Below are 6,000 nucleotides of genomic sequence, written 5' to 3'. Positions count from 1 at the left end.
AAGAATTTCAGTCTTTTTCTTTTTTCTCTTCTTCTTTCAGATCAAATTATGAGCTCCTGTAAAAAGATTGCAAAATATATAAAAAACATGTATAAACCAGTTTGTAATCAATGCATTAAAAATCAGTATTTGGACATAATATAACACATGGTTATTTCTTAAACTGCAATACACTGAAAATTAGCATTCTCAAATCCTTCTGTTACATATTTAGTACAGAAGTTACAAATTAATATATAAACCATGGCTTTAGTCTCCTGCATGCTAGTACTAGTACTTTTATAAGCAGTGTTATACATGGACTAGAGGTTTTTTAAAGCACAAACACTCATGAATTCCAACATGCGAGTTAAAAATTCAGCCTTTATGTTGTTTTCAGTATGTACTGAGACACTAGGGTATTTAAAACAAAAAAGTAGTGAAGGAATATTCTCAGCCTTGAGAACTCTTGCCTCTAGTGCTTCTAAACCATCTTTTATGCTGATTGCACACTTGGTAGATAGATGGAAGTTAATAGTAACCTTACCTGACAGAGTGCATAGGTTAAGCAAATAGAGATGTTCTTTGATTTTTTGGCTTGCTCTGGCTAGAGAACTGTGACTGTATTCAGTTCTGAGGAGGGGCCCGTGATTTACCCAAATAAAAGCACACATTCTGAAGTTCAAATGGACTTAGCTGTGAAAATGAAATTAAAATATTCTGGCTCCAACAACTGCGCATTAAGTTTTCACACAGGTCATTTAGATAAGTAATGCAGAGCAAGTAACCAAGGTGAATAATGTGATGAGTAATTTCCAGATCCCATACAAGCTCCTATATTTGGAGCTATTTTTTAGTAACATGTAGGCTCATGTCTTGAATAGTTAGTACATATGGCCATGGAGATTTTCAGTCCTTAGTACAAAAGCATGCTGAAATGCATTATAGATACCCAGCTCTGTGTTTTCTATCTGTCCCATTACCTTTAGCTCTGTGCTATTCCAGTCCCTTCAAATGTGTTTAGCTTTCTCAAACTCCTTCACAATGACTTAAATCCTTCTCCTGCAGTCAATGTGAATTTCTGCTAGTCAAGTGTTCTCTGTGAAGGTTGGGGAAGTCGAAAGGTCTTTTCAGTTATGAATTAGTTTTAGGTTTGCACTGAACACTTACAAATGTAACTCTCAAACAGCCATATAATCTGCGCATTATGTATGTATAATAGGAACGAATAAGGTAGGAATTTAGAAAAGTTTGTTTGTAAATATTTAAGGAAAAGAATAAGTTGGATGGGGAGGGAAGCGGTTAAGACATATGTTTAAAGTAATCTGCAGGTATGGCATAGAATGTTACCTTCTGTTCTGGGAACAGGAATGAGAAATGTGAGACAGCTGTGAGTGCATGATGATACATACTCATTTCAGTAGAGTTGTATGTACTGCATAGCGTTATATTAAGAAGAAATGAGTTTTCCAGAGCTTACAAATCAATCTTTCTAAACCTTTCTGTAGTAGTGAGTTTTTCAATGGAATCCCAAAAGATTTTGAGGCACAAAATTGGATTTTTTCAGACTATAAACTCCCATATTTGCAATTTCTACTAGGATGATTATGTCACATACTAGAACAAAAAGGTCTGTATAAACAACTCCCTGCCTATTCATAAATCCCTGCAAGATGGACTGCGCTTCTAGGCTTATTTTCAGTCCTTTCAGTGTCTGTCTGGGTTACTGCAAATTCTGCAAAAAGCCCTTTAGATAATTTTTTTGCTGTCTCCACAGCTGCCTGTCTGTGTGCTGCCTTCTTCCTTCAGCAGCCCATGTCTTTGCATGAGCTGCAGTCTGTCCACTTGTGCAATGACTGCTTGTGCAATTAGCAGTATGGAAACATTACCTCTGGTGCATATTCACTGTCTCCATGGATATCACTTTTGTCTTTCCATTTCTACCTTGTCTGGACACTCTTCTTGAAGGAACAAAGCACACAAGAGAGAAGTCAACACATAAAAGAGCTGCTGTTTAGCAGGCTGCCACTACACATACCAAGTCTCTTATAGTCGAGGGTTTGAATTGCAATGAACCAGCTACACACTTGATGGGGGGGGGGAGGGTTGCATAGGAAACCAGCAAACATAAAGCAATCAGATGTTAATGTCAGAGAAAATTTTGCAGCATCGTTGGTGAAGGGCTGGCTGGAATGAGGCTGGACAGCTAGGATATAGTTATCCTGGTACTATCATAGTTTGTTTTCTGTGTTGCAGCTTATGTGCTGTGGCTACTATAGGTCTGAAAAAGTGTTTGATTTAAAAAACAGTTTTCAGGTAGTAAACCAGTTGTTACAATATTAACAGAGAAAATCTATCTCAGAGTCCTTGGAAGTTTTGCCTGTATAAGGTCATGGAATTAGATTCATAATGCTTGTGTTGTATTTTAGCACCTAATGCAGCCACAGAATAGTAGAAAAGGTCAAATATTTTTATTTTAGGCTCCAGCAAGCCTGGTATTACTAGAAAAATAATTCTGTCGAGTAGACAGGCTTGTCTGCAACTTATGCTACTGCCAGTGGAAATGAAATATGATGATGGTGCTCTTTGTAGTATAAAATAATTAGTGAGAAACATTCAGTAAATTACTGAAGAAATCTTCTGTTATAATAGTGCATCTGCTACCTAATGAAACAAGTGGCATTTGGACCATTTTCTGTTAGTGAACTGAGATGAATGCAAGGAGAACGACTGATAAAACATGAGTTAATATGTACAATGACAATAATTTAGTATGTTGTGCATTTGCTATGATTATTTGGAAATAGTCCTCTGTTGTATCAGATCAGTGCTACATTTTTATATTGGTTTGAGAATTTTTTAATTTGATTTTTAAGTTGAGGCTAAACTAGAACTTACATATGTGTGTAGTAATGTTGCTTTTCATAACTTGTTTGGATTCCAAAACAATTTATAAGCATTGGTGTCTATATTTTGCAGTTTACTTTTTTGGATACCAGTTGGGGTTTTATTCACTATATGGAAAGGTCATGGACAAGAAATAAAAAGGAGATGATGGCAGAACTTAAAAAACAACTTAACAACTTACTGTTGTGTCAAAAATAATAATTGGCCGTGAATTCAGTATAATCAGTGATGTTACTGCATGCAGGCAAACTGTCTCTCTTTTCTTTCAGTGCTGATAAGGGAGCACAGTCCTCTTACAATTTTTTATAGGCTTTTCAAAAATACCAGGTTAGCTCATAAATGCATCAAATTACTTTAGATGACTACATTTGCTCTTGCTATGTTTTTTGTAATTTTGGGGTTTGGGGATTTTTTCCCCCTAGGCGCTGAGTTATAGTGGAAGTGATCTGGCAGGAGTTGATTGTTTTCTTATTTCTTCCTATTAGAAACTATTTTAGCAGCATTCAAGTAGAGTGTATCTGAGTCAGAATAAGACTATTGGTATGGGAGGATGATAGAATGTAATCTGCCACCGAACAATGCTATATGAATGTTTCACGTGTTTCACAAAAAGAATGAAATGGATATAAAAAGCAATTCTCTTTGGTCTGAAATTTCACAAACACAGAAATTACAGCCTCATATTTGCCTCACAGGCTGTTTTTCACCATGGGTTTTAGACTGCATTAGTCAAGCTACATTTTAGCTTTCATTTTTTCCTATGTTCTTCTGTTAGTTGCAATTATTTTTCTCATAAGATAAATTTATGTTGTAAATTTACTGGAAATAAATCTGCTGACATTAGAAGATGTCAAAAAAGCATTAGCTCTCCTTTTTGCCACAAAAAGAAAAGTTACTTGATCAATTGACCTGTCAGAATGTGTCTGTGAGTCTGTGTATAAAAATTATATTTTTCCTGAGAGAAAGAGAGAATTTGACAACCCAATGTGTTTATACAAGTACCTCTGTCTGTTTTATAGTTCAGTTGAATTTCCTTTGCACAGGCTTCTTTTTTGCTGTAAAATTAAAGCTCCTCAGGATTACTTTCTCTGAAATCTTCAGGTGCAGGTGAAATGCTAGGCTGTCATGGTAACTGGCAGAAGTAGACGAAAGTGAAACACAATATAAGTAACATAAGCCACTATATATATATATATATATATATATATATATATATAATAGGAAGATCCAGTGGCTGAGAGCAGGGGTCTTGTATTAAAACACAACTGAGACTGTGATTGTGGCTCTAGTTACCTTCAAGAGCAGAATGGACATGTGGGATCTGCATGTATAGCCTGTAAATATGATTTTGCCAATGATGTTAGCAGATGCCCAATGGTGCCCTGAGGCCTGCTCTGTCAGGTCCTGGCCCTGGTCTGAGTGGTGATGACCACACCAGTTGCTGAGGAGTGAGTGACTCTCACTTCTAGGGGTGAGCTGGGGTTGCCACTACACATACCAAATCTCTTATAGTCAAGGGTATAGTCAACCCATTGGTGGTGAGAGCCCTGCTGAGGGCAAATGCAGAAATAAACCCAAACAAACCCAAGGCTGAGGAAGAAGAAAGCATTGACATGCTGCTCTGTGAACTTCTTTGGGCAAAGTCTTTGTGTGTGACCCCCTCTTCAATCCCCAGTGCTTTTGTTCGAGGAAGATTTAAGCTGCCCATAGGAGGATCCAGAAGGGCATTGCAAGGGTGAGTTTAACACCAGTGAAAACGGGTCAGTATTAGTAGTTTTGTGTTTATGGTGTTTTTGAAGGTGATATTATTAATGAATCTTTACTGTGGCAGGTATACTGTGAATATTAGTATTACTGGACCTGTCACAACTGTTGTGATTTTGTTAAATTTTAATAAGGTTAACAATGGTTTGGAGGTTTTTCTGTATATATAGTGTTTTCCCATTTTGTCAATAACAAGATTTTGAGTGTAACATTATTCTCGTTACTTTGGGTTTAACTAAACTGTTAAGCATTCTGGTTTATATTGTAATGAAATCTGATGTTGGAGTTTATAAGAAAAAAAGTCACATGGATTTTTTCAGGCTTTTGACACAATCATTCAAAGAACCAATGAGACTTGTCCGTTGTTCTACGTGGGTGTTGGTCCTCTTGAAGTATGGCATCCTTTAGAGGAAGAAAAACATAAGGCAAATGACTTTCAAACTTCATTTCTAGAAATGAATGAAACCTTTTAGGAATTGCCTGGATATTGCTCCTTTTCCTTGTAATCATAGCCTCAACCTCTTGAAGCTGTCTGAAAATCCTCAAAGGATTTTTTTTTCTCAGATTAGGAAATCCTAGATTATTTTTCCTAGAGCATATCTATTTAATATTCTTTAAAGATAAGCTTTGGTAGAGAACCTGATACTGTGAAAATTTCATTTAGAGGATTTGCCTATAGTTAAGCCTACTTTTGATGAAAAAATCCATTTAAAAGGTACATGGCAACTAAAAAAAAAAAATAAAAAATTGCCTTGGGGAAATTTAAATCTGCCTGAATTTTGGACCAGGGAGGATTTGTGCCCATGTATATCATCATATTTCAGTTTATGATTTCTTTTTCAGTATTGTGACTTTTTTTCTCAAATAGCATATTGCTCAGATACTGTTGCTGGGTTTTAAGAAATGTTTCCCTGTGTGCATTCTAGGACTCATTAGTCTGAACCTTTTCAGTCTCAGTTTTTGGTGAGTGTGACCGTTGGCAGAATAGTTTACTGTGTGATACAAAACACAGTATTTAAAATAGCTTGAGATATGAGAGTGTCTTTCATTCCTCCATAAATTCCTGTCAGAATAGTTCTGGAAGCATTCTTCCTCATCCTGATTGAAACCATGACTAAGCTTAAGTTCAGGAGTTAAAACATAATTTAGTTCCTGTAAAAGTAGCTAAAGAAAAAAATATTACATAATCCTAAATATTCGCTAATAATCCAAATAGCAGGAAAAAGCTGCAGAGTTTTGAGTTTTCCATTGCAGTTTGTTTGCATAAGAAAGATTGTGTAGACATGTCTACTCTGCATGAATCTGTGCCATGGGTTGAGCTATAGCAGTCATTTTTCTCCTTAGTAGCTG

Source organism: Pezoporus wallicus, unplaced genomic scaffold, assembly GCF_028554395.1.
Source record: "Pezoporus wallicus isolate ANWC-B61680 ecotype Strahan unplaced genomic scaffold, APGP_CSIRO_Pwel_v1 contig_818, whole genome shotgun sequence".
NCBI lineage: Eukaryota > Metazoa > Chordata > Aves > Psittaciformes > Psittacidae > Pezoporus > Pezoporus wallicus.
Note: the sequence above shows the minus strand (reverse complement) of the source record.